We start from the raw sequence: 15945 nt of genomic DNA, 5'->3' as shown, positions 1-15945 counted from the left end.
AAACGACATCTCCGTTACATCCAGGCCGGCCGGAGCCCTCTACCACCTGTAAGGGTCTCCCAGGACTAACCGTTTGTGAAGTTAAAGAGAAGGTAAAGAGACTGTTGTTTGTGCCTGTTTCTTTCATTGCCTGTCGGCCCTGCACCGTGTTATCCACACAACACCATAGACTCTCACGAGCACCAACAGTGTCCCCGGGGCACCGCTCCACCTGTGGGGAGCAGTACCACCATTGCTGCCATATCATCACCCCGGAGGCCTTACACAGCAGCGGCGGCTTAATAGCCGCATACCACAGGTGGCGTCACGAACACAAACTTTAATCACCCCCAAGTAATCAGCCATTTTAACTGACACCCACCAGGGCCACGGAGTCGGGCCCTGCCACCACTGACTACCCCCGGACTAGTCCGGCCCGGCACCGGGTGTCCCATAGCCCTGGGGTGGGCGAGTCACAAGTCGAGAGCAGTCAAGGTCACGGGCAGTTCTGTGCCCGTGCCTTGATAAGAGACTACCAGGTGGTTGGGTCGGAGCCCAGCCGCCATTGTCAAGGAGGCAGACGGTGGTGGCCACTTGCAGGAGACCGGGAATATAACCGGTGGAACCGTAAGGGACCGGGACAGGGTAGTGGCCCGCCGGAACCGAACCGGGGAGCAAACTGGATACCGGAGCACCAGGCAGGGTACTCAGACCCAGTACAAAGCCCTAAACCGACAGGGCCGAGTCGAATCAACTGATTGCGGACTGGAATTAAGGACCTATCCTACACAAGTCCCTTTAGAAGACAACAGCCCAACCATACAGGGTAAAGCCACCGCCAAGGCATAGAGACCCAAAGGGCCAGCGTCTTCGGGCAAACGGGCTCCTACGGCATATACAAGTCGGGGAGCGGACTACTAGTGTCTAGGCATAGGAGTCAAATATTTACATACAGAGGTGCAGGAGAAAGGCGGAAACCACCAACCTATTCTGGGAGAAGCTGCAGCCGGCTGCGGGCCCCATTCATCAATCCGTTTGGTTTACCAGAGACTCCAGTGTCTTGTGTCAGAGTGAGTACACCAGTGCCATCAGGCACCGCACTGCACCGCAACACTTCACCCTGCATCCCGGCCCTCACCTACCGGGCCCCGGGACCAACACCCCCTACCCACGGAGGGGTCAAGACCCAGCTGCGCCATTACACCGCTCCCAGGAGCCCCCCCATACCTTCACTGCAGCGGTGGTGTCTACAATCACCACAACCCATGGGTGGTGTCACAAACTAACATCCAAAACCAAACCACCGCGGCCCCGGTCATGGAACTCACCACCCAAATCCCCGCGTGTAGCGCCAACTCCCTTGCAGAGCGACGTGACCCCCGGGTTCGTGAGAGGCTCGAGCAACCACCCGCAGTACGAGCACTGATCCGAGCGGCTTGGCGGTCGCAGCCGTGCCCGCGGGGCGGTACAGAGTCTCTGGCCCCCCATTTCTGCAGCGTATCGGGGCGGGCTGAGGACTTGAACTCTCGACCACGGCTACCATTATAGTTATACCCACAGCACTGTTTTCACAATTTTCTAAAGGCAATTTCAATTGCCAAGATGCAGTGTGTAGATACTTCACTAACATTTTTTTCCAGACCAATAATACGTGACTATACCAGTCGGTGTTTTTCAATTTTTTTAAATGCAATAACAATTGCCAACATGCAGTATTTAGATACTGCACTAATACGACGAATAATACATGGCTAGATTGGTGTTTTTAAATTTTTCTAAAGGCAATAACAATTGCCAACATGCAGTGTGTAGATTATTATTATTATTATTATTATTATTGTTGTAGGTTGAGTGGAGCCAGCCATGTATCCAACTTGCTCACTAAAGTCAAGGCTGTATTTTGCCTTCATGCTGCCCTAGGCACTTTAAGTGGTCGCGCCCCTTATTGACATCTCAAAGTAGGAGTCTGTGCACATGATATCTGTGTAAGGCCTCTTCTCCACTAGCGTTTTTTTTCTCCTAATTCCATCGCACTGAGAAACGGATTGCAATCTTGCAAATGGTTTCTAATGATGCTGTCTCCATTTCCCTGTTTTTCTCAGACGATACACGAGCTCTCCTTGAAATCGCAGCATGCTGCGATTTGATGCGATTCTCAGCTCTGTCACCCCCATGCAAGTCAGAATCCGGGTGGCATACGCATGTCACCCGGATCCTGACACTTGCATACCTCGTCAGACTGGCTACCGGAGGAATCTCCTGCAAAACCAGTCCTGGCCGCGGTTACATGCACCGAACCCCGGAGCTGTCACCTGAGCTCCAGAGTGCAGCCTGAACAGCGAGCGCCGAGTGATTGATTCCCCGGCGATTGCTGTTCAGGTCAGCACAGCTGCAGACAGATCAGGCAGACGCTGGAGCTCACGTAACAGCTCTGGAGCTCAGTGCAGGTAACCCCGGCCAGGACTGGTTTTACAGGAGATTTCTCCCGTAGCCAGCCCCACACTGCTTACCTAAAAACTCACATAACACTCGCATGACGCTCACATGTCATACGGATGCTATGTGAGGAAAGAAACACACACTGTACGCATATCACACGCAGATCACACGCGGGATACTTGACTCACATTTTGAGCCGAGTATCGCTGTGATTTATAAAACGCTAGTGGAGAAGAGGCCTAAGGCCTCTTCTCCACTAGCGTTTTTTTTCTCCAAATTCCATCGCATTGAGAAACGGATTGCAATCTTGCAAATGGTTTCTAATGATGCTGTCTCCATTTCCGTGTTTTTCTCAGACGATACACGGGCTCTCCTTGAAATCACAGCATGCTGCGATTTGATGTGATTCTCAGCTCTCTCTCCCCCCATGCAAGTCAGAATCCGGGTGGCATACGCATGTCACACGGATCCTGACACTTGCATACCGCGTCAGACTGGCTACCGGAGGAATCTCCTGTAAAACCAGTCCTGGCCGCGGTTACATGCACTGAACCCCGGAGCTGTCACCTGAGCTCCAGAGTGCAGCCTGAACAGCGAGCGCCGAGTGATTGATTCCCCGGTGACTGCTGTTCAGGTCAGCACAGCTGCAGACAGATCAGGCAGAACGCTGGAGCTCAGGTTACAGCTCTGGAGCTCAGTGCAGGTAACCGCGGCCAGGACTGGTTTTACAGGAGATTTCTCCCGTAGCCAGCCCCACACTGCTTACCTAAAAACTCACATAGCACTCGCATGACACTCACATGTCATATGGATGCTATGTGAGGAAAAAAAACACACACCGTACGCAGATCACACGCAGGATACTCGACTCACATTTTGAGCCGAGTATCGCTGTGATTTATAAAACGCTAGTGGAGAAGAGGCCCTAGGCCCCTTCTCCATTAGCGTTTTTGTCCTGCATATTTCCTCGCCTTGAGAAACGGATTGCAATCTTGCAAATGGTTTCCTATGAGGCTGTCTCCATTTCCCCGTTTTGTTCTGACGATACACGGGCTCTCCTTGAAATCGCAGCATGCTGCGATTTGCTGCGATTCTCAGCTCTCTCACCCCCATGCAATCCTATTGGGGGTGAGAGAAAAGTCAGGATCCGGGTGGCATGCGCATGTCACACGGATCCTGACACTTGCATACCGGGTCAGCCTGGCTACCGGAGAAATCTCCTGTAAAACCAGTCCTGGCCGCGGTTACCTGCACTGAACCCCGAGCTGTCCCCTGAGCTCCAGACTGCAGCCTGAACAGCGAGCGCCGAGTGATGGATTCCCCGGCGACTGCTGGTAAGGTCTGCACAGCTGCAAACAGATCAGGCAGACGCTGGAGCTCAGATTACAGCTCTAGAGCTGAGTGCAGGTAACCGCGGCCAGGACTGGTTTTACAGGAGATTTCTCCTGTAGCCAGTCTGACGCTGCTTACCTAAAAACTCACATAGCACCCGCATGACGCTCACATGTCATACGGATGCTATGTGAGAAAAAAAAACACACACCAGACGCAGATCACACGCAGGACACACGCAGGATACTCGACTCACATATGCATCCAATACTCGCTGCGATTTTTTTAACGCTAATGGAGAAGGGGCCCTAGGGCTCTTCTCCCCTTGCGTTTACAAATTCACAGGGACACTCGGCTACAAATGTGAGTCGAGTGTCCTGTGTATGATCTGCAAGTGGTCTGCGTACGGTGTGTGTTTTTTTTCCTCACATAGCATCCGTATGACATGCGAGCGTCATGCGGGTGCTATATGAGTGTTTATGCAAGCAGCGTCAGACTGGCTACCGGAGGAATCTCCAGTAATACCAGGTCTGGCCGCGGTTACCTGCACTGAACTCCGGAGCTGTCACCTGAGCTTCAGAAATCAGCCCAGTCTGTCTGCAGCTGTGCTGAACTGAACAGCAATCGCCGGGGAATCAATCACTCGGCGCTCGCTGTTCAGGCTGCACTCTGGAGCTCAGGTGACAGCTCCGGAGTTCAGTGCATGTAACCACGGCCAGGACTGGTATTACTGGAGATTCCTCCGGTAGCCAGTCTGACGCGGTATGCAAGTGTCAAGGATCCGTGTGACATGCGTATGCCATCTGTATGACATGCGCATGCCACCCAGATTCTGATTTTTTTCTCGCTCCCATAGGCTTGCATGGGGGTTCCAGAGCTGAGACTCGATGAAATCGCAGCATGCTGCGATTTCACAGAGAGCACGAGACGTGCCGTAAAACATTTAACAAGAGGACACGGCCTCATTGATTAACACTGGTGCGAGTGCGATCCGATTTTCTATCAGATCGCACTCGCACATAGAAATCGCAAATGGAGAAGAGCCCTAAGGCCAATCTACTCTGTAACACACTTGAAGAATTGCTAAACGCTAATATATTGAAGATATGCACTTGCTGACTAGCACAATACAATTTCAATTTAGAAAAATAAAAAATATGGCAGTGTTTCCTAACTAGAGATGAGCGAACCGGTCCCGGTTCGGCTCGAGGTCGGTTCGCCGAACGGAGCTCCCGTTCGAGTTCGGCTCGTCGAACGTTCGACGAACCGAACTCGAACTGCATAGGAAACAATGGCAGGCAATCACAAACACATAAAAACACCTAGAAAACACACTCAAAGGTGTCCAAAAGGTGACAAACAACTCACAACACAACACAAACACATGGGAAAGTGACAAGGACATATACTCATGCGAAAACAAAACAGCTGGACAAGGAAAAAGAGGAGGACACACAGATATATGAGTATATGCAAGGAATCATCGATTCCATTATTGTGCAACTTGAGCCCTGCTCATTTTAGGCTTCCAATCTTGATAAATTGCCTGAGCTCGCCACGTACGCCTTGGGGATCTTGTCGTGTCCTGCAGCCAGCGTTCTCTCGGAACCTGTCTTCAGTGCTGCTGGGGGTCTGCTGGCAGATAAGCACACGTGTCTGTCCACTGACAATGTGGACATGGCTCTCAGAGGACTTTTCTTCCCCTGGGTCAGCCAGGGGACGGGAAAGGCATGCATATTTTTGAGAGTGCTTCATGCAAAGCATCTTTTTCTTTTTCAAAAGGGGGGGTCAACTGATGCCAGTCAAGTGGGGTGTGTGTGGCCCAGTTAGTGGAAACGAGGGAGACTGTGGTTGGAGTCCCCTCGCTGTGTTTCTAAAAGAACCAAGATGAACCAGTCATGGCTCTCAGAGGACTTTTCTTCCCCTGGGTCAGCCAGGGGACGGGAAAGGCACGCGTATTTTTGAGAGTGCTTCATGCAAAGCATCTTTTTCATCTTGAAAAGGGGGGTCAACTGATGCTAGTCAAGTGGGGTGTGTGTGGCCCAATTAGTGGCAACGAGGGAGACTGTGGTTGGAGTCCCCTCGCTGTGTTTCTAAAAGAACAAAAAAGAACAAATCATGGCTCTCAGAGGATTGTCTTCCCCTGGGTCATCCAGGGGAGGCGAAAGGCACGCATATTTTTGATAGTGCTTCATGCAAAGCATCTTTTTCATCTTGAAAATTGGGTCAACTGATGCCAGTCAAGTGGGGTGTGTGTGGCCCAGTTAGTGGAAACGAGGGAGACTGTGGTTGGAGTCCCCTCGCTGTGTTTCTAAAAGAACCAAGATGAACAAGTCATGGCTCTCAGAGGACTTTTCTTCCCCTGGGTCAGCCAGGGGACGGGAAAGGCACGCGTATTTTTGAGAGTGCTTCATGCAAAGCATCTTTTCATCTTGAAAATTGGGTCAACTGATGCCAGTCAAGTGGGGTGTGTGTGGCCCAATTAGTGGCAACGAGGGAGACTGTGGTTGGAGTCCCCTCGCTGTGTTTCTAAAAGAACCAAGATGAACAAGTCATGGCTCTCAGAGGACTTTTCTTCCCCTGGGTCAGCCAGGGGACGGGAAAGGCACGCGTATTTTTGAGAGTGCTTCATGCAAAGCATCTTTTTCATCTTGAAAAGGGGGGTCAACTGATGCTAGTCAAGTGGGGTGTGTGTGACCCAATTAGTGGCAACGAGGGAGACTGTGGTTGGAGTCCCCTCGCTGTGTTTCTAAAAGAACAAAAAAGAACAAATCATGGCTCTCAGAGGATTGTCTTCCCCTGGGTCATCCAGGGGAGGCGAAAGGCACGCATATTTTTGATAGTGCTTCATGCAAAGCATCTTTTTCATCTTGAAAATTGGGTCAACTGATGCCAGTCAAGTGGGGTGTGTGTGGCCCAGTTAGTGGAAACGAGGGAGACTGTGGTTGGAGTCCCCTCGCTGTGTTTCTAAAAGAACCAAGATGAACAAGTCATGGCTCTCAGAGGACTTTTCTTCCCCTGGGTCAGCCAGGGGACGGGAAAGGCACGCGTATTTTTGAGAGTGCTTCATGCAAAGCATCTTTTTCTTTTTCAAAAGGGGGGGTCAACTGATGCCAGTCAAGTGGGGTGTGTGTGGCCCAGTTAGTGGAAACGAGGGAGACTGTGGTTGGAGTCCCCTCGCTGTGTTTCTAAAAGAACCAAGATGAACAAGTCATGGCTCTCAGAGGACTTTTCTTCCCCTGGGTCAGCCAGGGGACGGGAAAGGCACGCGTATTTTTGAGAGTGCTTCATGCAAAGCATCTTTTCATCTTGAAAATTGGGTCAACTGATGCCAGTCAAGTGGGGTGTGTGTGGCCCAATTAGTGGCAACGAGGGAGACTGTGGTTGGAGTCCCCTCGCTGTGTTTCTAAAAGAACCAAGATGAACAAGTCATGGCTCTCAGAGGACTTTTCTTCCCCTGGGTCAGCCAGGGGACGGGAAAGGCACGCGTATTTTTGAGAGTGCTTCATGCAAAGCATCTTTTTCATCTTGAAAAGGGGGGTCAACTGATGCTAGTCAAGTGGGGTGTGTGTGACCCAATTAGTGGCAACGAGGGAGACTGTGGTTGGAGTCCCCTCGCTGTGTTTCTAAAAGAACCAAGATGAACAAGTCATGGCTCTCAGAGGACTTTTCTTCCCCTGGGTCAGCCAGGGTACGGGAAAGGCACGCGTATTTTTGAGAGTGCTTCATGCAAAGCATCTTTTTCTTTTTCAAAAGGGGGGGTCAACTGATGCCAGTCAAGTGGGGTGTGTGTGGCCCAGTTAGTGGAAACGAGGGAGACTGTGGTTGGAGTCCCCTTACTGTGTTTTACATGCTTTTAGAAGGGCATGACATGGCTTAGAGGTTGACTTTCAGCATCTGGAAACTGTTGGCTACCAAAATGCTGCCTTTCCAACCTTTTTAACCGAGGATTTTCGAGACCTTATGCCCATCGCAGTGCCCCAAGAGCCGATGCCCAGGCGCCACTCCTACTCCAACAAAGGCGTGCACGCGCTACACCAGCATGTCGCACTAAACATCACTAATTCCTTGAGAAACTTTGTGTGACAGGGTGCATTTCACCACAGATAATTGGCCCAGTAAGCATGGACAGGGGCGTTACATGTCGCTGACTGGGCAATGGGTTACTGTGGGGAGAGATGGAGAAGGGTCTGCTGTACAAGTCTTGCCGTCCCCACGAGTTGTGTCAATCCTTCTTCTGTATGTAGAAGTTAATACACTGCTTCTGCCTCTTCAACCTCGTGTGGGTCCTCCACCTTGGCGCAAACCCTGTGTGGTCAGGCCACCCTTCCTTGTAACTGCGCACAAGGACTACCACACACTTCCTTACTATGCTGGCAGCAGAGCTCAATGCCATCAGGCGGTCAAAGGTTTACTTTGAAATGTATGGGAAATGTGAGTCACACCGCTGAGAAGTTGTGGACGGTTAGCTCTGGAGACCGAGTTTCATCAATGGTTGTCTCCACTCAACCAGCAGCCAGGGAAGGCCGGGTGCGACAATGATGCAAACATGGGTGCGGCCCTTCGCTGTGACAATGTGACACACGTGCCTTGTGTGGTTCACATGTTGAACCTGGTTGTCCAGCAATTTTTAAAGCACTATCCTGGCCCACATGGCCTTCTGCAGAGAGCACGGTGTAACGCCTTCCTTGATCCACACACTCAGATGGGCTGTAAATGATAGGCTAGAGGGAAGCCACTCACCAAGCAGGACCCCTAGAACCCTGAAACCCTTTAACCCCTATACAGGGATTAGGAATTACACAGGGCCCAAGGTGATTAATACCTGTGGAAGGCTGCAGTTCCAGAGAATAGTAGTCAGGCAGGGTCAAAACATTAATTGAGGAACAGGAACAGAATGGGACGGCCAGGACTTAATCAGAAAACAAGCAGAGGTGAAATGCGGATCGGCCAACGAGGTACATAAACAGCAAGCAGGAAAAGTAGTCAGGTAACAAGCACACAAAATCATAAAACTGAACTGGGGGTAAAATTAACCAGAGGTTCATAGCTATGTCTGGCAGTGGTCTGCAGACAGGATGGGCATAAAAAAGGGTGTGGTGTCTTCCCATTGGTTGTAGCTGAATGATGGTATTTCATCTGTGAGATACCCACCAGCTACATTCAGCCAGAGATTCTGCATCTGTCAAGGTAATGCAGCCCAGTGGGTGAGCATAACCTGCGTCCACCTGCGCCGCTGGCATCGACTCCTCTCCCATCATCAGCACTATGCATGAAAGGAACACGTTGTCACCTGGCGACCGGAGTACAAATTGACGGAGCGGACTCCGTTGGTGACTTAACAGCCGTGTGCGGCAATGATGCAAACCTGGCTGCGGGCCATCGTCAGGGCAATGTGACACACGTGCCTTGTATGGCTCACGTGTTGAACCTAATTCTCCAGCAATTTTTAAAACACCATCCCGGCCTACATGGCCTTGTGCAGCGGGCACGCTCGCTATGTGCTCACTTCCATCGTGCGCACACAGCAGCTCAACAACTTTCGTCGCTACCGAAGTCTTTAGGTCTGGTGGTTAAACGCCTGAAATGCGATGGGCCGACACGCAGGAATTTGAATCTGCACATGTTGCAGCGTTTGTGGCAGCACCGCCGAACCCTGCTGCAATACGTTATGACATATAGCCTGGGATAACTTGATCCAGAGGTGGTGCAGATCACGCTGCTGGAGTGGTGTCAGATCAAGGACCTATGCACCCTGCTACACAGTTTACAAATGTCGACGAAGATGTTTAGCACTGGCAATGTCATTCTCAGCGTGACAATTCTGGTCATCTACATGATGGAGCACACTGTAATTATTATTCGGAGTCAGGTGTTGGGACAAGAGGAAGGGGAGGAAGTACAGGAGGAGTCATATGCGGAAGGGATAACAAGATCTACGAGGTCCAGATGGTCAGCGGCACCTATGCGGCAGTCATGGTGAGGGAGAGGGATTAACAAGGGCGCATAGTATCAGCAAAAAGTGTTGAAGAAAGTGCAGGAGCCCATGAAGAAATGGAGGACGAACTGGCGATGGGCATGGAAGACTCAGCAGATGAGTGAGAGCTTGCTCACATTTCGGTTGTGCGAGGTTGTGGGGAGAGGGCAGAGGAAGGAGGCACGATTCTCACCTCTCTGCCACCAACACACCAAGGACTTGGTCCTCCTGGATGCACAAGACACATGAGCGCCTTCTTGCTGCACTACCTACATGACCCTCGGATTGTACGAATTCAAAGTAATCCTGAATACTGGGTTGCCACACTGTTAGATCCCCGGTACAAGACAAAATTTGGCGAAATAATTCCTGCCATAGAAATGGACGCACGTATACAGGAGTATCTGCAGAAGGTGGTACGGATTCTTAGATCTGCTTTTCCAGTAAACACCAGTGCTGCACAGAGTGAATCTCAACGCTTTGTCATGGATAGGAGGAAATGGTCTTTTACTTGTCCACATCTGAGGGACCGAGGGCTGGCTGCTGTGCTGAGATGGCGTTGAGTACGGTGTCCCTGCAGAGTTGCACTTTTGGTCATATACCAAAATGAGTTGAAAAGGACAGATGCTGGTGGAAAGGGGAACAGGTGTGTTGGAAAGGGGAAAAAAGTTTTGGTCCGTGGATTTGGTGGTTAAGCAACAGTAATGTGAAGCCCCACAGGTGTTGTGTCGGTGCATTACCTTCAGGGACTCCACTCGGCTGGATCTGGTCACAGGTAGGAGATCTTCTTCTTGTCGTGACGCCACTCTCAGTATTGCGGCCAGTAGGGACCGCCACTGCAGGTTGAGGGTCGCCTGGGGCTGATGGTATGTGCAGTTAGTTGGAATAGCCTCCTGAGAGTGAGGCAAGCCCCAGGGCCCGATGTAGGTGCGTAGTACCACAAGGCGCAGAATAACTCCACACACGCAGAATGTCTTTCAGGGTTTTTACTCACTTCAGGTGGCAGGGTGAGTAACCCGGGCGTAGCTGGGATGAACCAGGCGGGAACCAGGTGTCCTTCAGGCTGACTTGTGAGGGTGACTACTAACTCGCCTTCCTTAGCCCTTTTTGGTTTGGGGTGACCCCGACTTTGAGTCCCTATGGGGGTCACCCAGGGAAGATGCTGCAGCCTCTCTCCCCTTCGTTCGCCGTGTGCTTGTCGCCTGGGCCAGATCACTCCAGCTTCTTGCCTCCTGTGAGCTATGGGCCCTAACTGTGGCTACGTGGCTGCGGCTTTTTTGTGGTGTTGTGGCGTGGGCTTTGAGAGCCCCACACCGGCAGGTTTAGCAAAAGAAAGCTGGATCTATCTCCGCTTCGGGATCTGCCGCCCGGTTGGGCCTGGTTCTCCCTAGCAGTCTCCTTACTTCCCACTCTGTGCTCTTCTCTCTAGCTGGAGATGGGTTTCGGGTAGCACTCCTAGTTGACCGTTCTCCCCCGTCAGTAGCCACTGCGCGGGCGCTGTTAGACAGCAACAGCCCCACAGGTCTGCTCCTCACTGAGCCCTATGGAGTTCTGCCCTAACTGACTCACTGCTCCTCCTCTCCTGTTCTTGCCTACGCCACCTAGCAACCAGACTCTCCACCACACCCCTTGAGAGGAGATGGAGGCTTTTGACCCCCTGCCACTATTCCAGTGGAGGTATAGGCTTTGCCCCCTCCTGGGACCCCCAGGGGTCCTCTCATGGGTACATGTGTGAGAGCTGATTACTATGCGCCTGTGTACCACACCCCTGTCAGCCTTCTGGATTACCTGTATTGTACTGTCCCCAGCATGGGTGCAGTACTCAGTGGTGCCTGACCAGGTCAGGGGCGCCACATTCCCCCTTAGTTATCACCAGCACGTCCTCGGGCTGCAAGACAACATTTTAAAATGCATAAAACATTAAAACATGTAAAAACATTTTTTTAAAAGCACCAGGTACCATACATCACCACCCTCCACCCACAAGTCCGTTAACCCACCCAAAACCCTCTCACGTTGGCCGCGGCTTCAGCCACTTCTGGCAGGATGTAGAGGCGGCTTACATGGGCTGGTGGTTTCAGGGTATACCTGGCCTGGTGGATCCGCGCCTTCAGCCTCTTCTGGCAGGATGCAGAGGCGGCCTCCACAGTTGGTGCTGACCAGGTACCCTCTTTGTGGTGGAGAGCCAGGCCCCATAAACAGGCATGCTCTCTGGTCGCAGGTGAGCCAAGGCCCTATATACGGACGGGCTCCTCCTGGTTGCAGACGAGCCAAGCCCCTAAACAGGCTGACTCTGGTGGTGGTGGTGCCCTCTGGTGTAACTATTTACACTGCGAGAGTTTGTGGCTATAGCCAGTTCATAGCCTTAAGGTTTATGGTTTTCTCACAATAGTTTTTGTGGGCACATTCTTAAACGTAAACGTTGCAAAACAAAACTTTTTCAAAACTTTAACTGATAACTTCTTTCTTTACTTTACTTTACTCCTCTTTACCAGGGCTTGAGCCTGTATGGCGGTGGCACCTGCTGCTTTCCTGCTCTCTGTCGTCGTCTGTGGTCGTCTCATCCGTAGGTTCTTTTTCTCTGCTTTGTCTTCCTTCTCTTTCTTTAGGACTTTGTGTTACGTCCAGGGCATACAATCCTCTTTCACCTTGATGCATAGTAAACTGGACTGAATCTCCCATCTTTAGATTTCTGCCAGGGTGTCCTCTAGGCAGATGAGCTCTCACATCTCTTCTGTTGACAAATATCCCTTCTTTGATACCAGGTGCTACGATGAATCCATATCCACTTCTCAGATTAAAATCCTCCACTACTCCTCTGAAAAGGGGTCCTCTGGCCTGGGCTTTGGACCTTCTCAGGGCTCGTTTTTCTTGCAGGTCTCTGGCTGTGACTTCTCTCTGCTCTGGAGACTGTTGTGCAGGGGGACAGTTGCGTTCTGTTGCGGTGTGGTCTTACGGGCTGGATTCGGTAGGGTGCAGCTCACAAACTCCCAGGTAAGGCTTTTGGGCAGATCTTCTTCTGCAGATGGTGTCAGGTCTTCCTCATCCCAGCGAGAATAAGGCAGCATCTCTGGCTCTGGGTATGGCTCTGGAGTCAGCCCCTCAACCTCCTGGCCTCCTCCCCCCCTTAGTTCTTCCTGGCACTCCTTGGGTAGCAGTGCTGGGGATGGACTTCTTTCTGCCGGCCCAGGTGGGGAACTCTTTGCCGTGGTTGCTGCGGGAGCTGTCGGGATACTCTTTGGGGTGTGCGGAGGGAGCATGTACCGCTCCACCATCTCCCGTGGGAACTTAGCTTCCAGGTCGGCTTTTAGCTGCCAGTATGCGGAGTCCTCACCTACCAGGGATTGCCTAGCAGGGACTTCCTGAACCTGGGGAGCCTTGTCTGCTCTGGCCTTGCGGGCCGGGGTAAATGGTACGTCAGCCTTGTCTTGGCGGGCCGCGCCTGGCATGGCGGCGGCCTGGGTCTTGGCGGGCCGCGCCTGGCATGGCGGCGGCCTGGTCTTGGCGGGCCGCGCCCTGTATGGCGGCGGCCTGGTCTTGGCGGGCCGCGCCCTGTATGGCGGCGGCCTGGATCGGGCGTCGCAGCTGCGATGGGATCCGTGCAGGCTGGGCTGGGCGTCGCTGCAGGGACCGGGTCTTGGTGGGCCGAGCAGGGCATCGCTGCGGCGGCCGGGGCTTGGCGGGCCGAGCAGGGCATCGCTGCGGCGGCCTGGGCTTGGCGGGCCGCACCTGGCGTGGCTGCGGCCTGGTTCAGCGTCGCCGCACCGGGCGCCTCTTCAGGGACCGCGGGCGTGGCAGCAGGGGTCGGGGCACTTGCGCTGGCCGGGGCATCACTCGACTCACCCACCGGTGGCAGCATCGGGGTCTGCGTCATCGTCGTCCTGTCTGGCACTCGGCGCGCGGCTCTCTCCTCGTAGGCCCGAACCGCCGCGGTCATCCATAGGAACTCCTCGCGTCCCTCTCTGATCAGCCTTCCGACCCTGGCTTCTAGTTGATCGCAGAACTCGGCAAGCTCCCGACACCACCAGGCAGCGGAGCCTGGCTCTGGATCTCTGCTCTCAGACGCCATCTTCATTAGCAAGCTGCTGGCTTCTCTCCTGCTCCGCCGTCTCCGGACGCTTCCGCTCTCTTCGCTGGCAAGCTCAGAACTCTGCAGGGGATCTCTGGGTAGCCACACCTCTTCGTGGGCGGTAACTTCTTCCAGCGCGGGCTGCTGTTGTTTTTCAGCGCGCTTTTCATGGTGGCAATATGGCGGCGCTTCCAATTTTCCAAGCGGACCGCCCAGGCACATGGTCACCTGTCTGAACAGGTCTAGTCCTTATCCTGTTCGTGACGCCAGATGTGAAGCCCCACAGGTGTTGTGTCGGTGCATTACCTTCAGGGACTCCACTCGGCTGGATCTGGTCACAGGTAGGAGATCTTCTTCTTGTCGTGACGCCACTCTCAGTATTGCGGCCAGTAGGGACCGCCACTGCAGGTTGAGGGTCGCCTGGGGCTGATGGTATGTGCAGTTAGTTGGAATAGCCTCCTGAGAGTGAGGCAAGCCCCAGGGCCCGATGTAGGTGCGTAGTACCACAAGGCGCAGAATAACTCCACACACGCAGAATGTCTTTCAGGGTTTTTACTCACTTCAGGTGGCAGGGTGAGTAACCCGGGCGTAGCTGGGATGAACCAGGCGGGAACCAGGTGTCCTTCAGGCTGACTTGTGAGGGTGACTACTAACTCGCCTTCCTTAGCCCTTTTTGGTTTGGGGTGACCCCGACTTTGAGTCCCTATGGGGGTCACCCAGGGAAGATGCTGCAGCCTCTCTCCCCTTCGTTCGCCGTGTGCTTGTCGCCTGGGCCAGATCACTCCAGCTTCTTGCCTCCTGTGAGCTATGGGCCCTAACTGTGGCTACGTGGCTGCGGCTTTTTTGTGGTGTTGTGGCGTGGGCTTTGAGAGCCCCACACCGGCAGGTTTAGCAAAAGAAAGCTGGATCTATCTCCGCTTCGGGATCTGCCGCCCGGTTGGGCCTGGTTCTCCCTAGCAGTCTCCTTACTTCCCACTCTGTGCTCTTCTCTCTAGCTGGAGATGGGTTTCGGGTAGCACTCCTAGTTGACCGTTCTCCCCCGTCAGTAGCCACTGCGCGGGCGCTGTTAGACAGCAACAGCCCCACAGGTCTGCTCCTCACTGAGCCCTATGGAGTTCTGCCCTAACTGACTCACTGCTCCTCCTCTCCTGTTCTTGCCTACGCCACCTAGCAACCAGACTCTCCACCACACCCCTTGAGAGGAGATGGAGGCTTTTGACCCCCTGCCACTATTCCAGTGGAGGTATAGGCTTTGCCCCCTCCTGGGACCCCCAGGGGTCCTCTCATGGGTACATGTGTGAGAGCTGATTACTATGCGCCTGTGTACCACACCCCTGTCAGCCTTCTGGATTACCTGTATTGTACTGTCCCCAGCATGGGTGCAGTACTCAGTGGTGCCTGACCAGGTCAGGGGCGCCACAGTAACATTTGCTGAAGAAACACCATCTGTTACAGTGGGACTGGCAGATTTGGATAAGGTGGTATATACTATGTTACCGCTATATAACGAAAATTAATAAGAAAAGAAAGAGAAAGGTATATATGCCCATCAGCAGTCAGTGTCCACCGTGCTCCCAGTTGGAAAAGGAGAGGTTGGCAACTGGAAGGTTTGGTGGAGGATACAGAGCTGTGTGGCTATGAAACTAATAGTAGCCTGAACCGAGTTAGACGCCATTCGGATCTGGAGACTGGGAGCCCTGTTAGCGTCACAGGGTCCACATGCCCACCCAGCCCAGGAACTCCCTGTTAACAACACAGGGGCCATTGAGTACGCTGACCGTGTGCGTAGGGGCCACACCTGTGGACAGCAGGCGCATCAGCAGCAGCAGGCCTGTTAATGCCACTGGGCTGCACAAGCAGGACTGGTAGGACAGGAGCTGGTCTTAACCGTTCTGCGTTACCAACTGTGGTGGTGGCCTGCATCGACACCCTATCCCTGCCTACCTCTGGCCTAAAGCCACAATGGGTTCAACACATGGAGGTGTGCTCTTTCGTAGCATAATAGAAGACTGCGCACCTCCTTGTTGGCTCCAGCCCCTTTTATAACCTGGGTCCGCCTCCGAAGGAGGCACGATTCTCACCTCTCTGCCACCAACACACCAAGGACTTGGTCCTCCTGGATGCACAAGACACATGAGCGCCTTCTTGC

This window comes from Anomaloglossus baeobatrachus, chromosome 11 (assembly GCF_048569485.1).
Source record: "Anomaloglossus baeobatrachus isolate aAnoBae1 chromosome 11, aAnoBae1.hap1, whole genome shotgun sequence".
Lineage (NCBI taxonomy): Eukaryota > Metazoa > Chordata > Amphibia > Anura > Aromobatidae > Anomaloglossus > Anomaloglossus baeobatrachus.
This window is presented reverse-complemented; position numbering follows the sequence as displayed.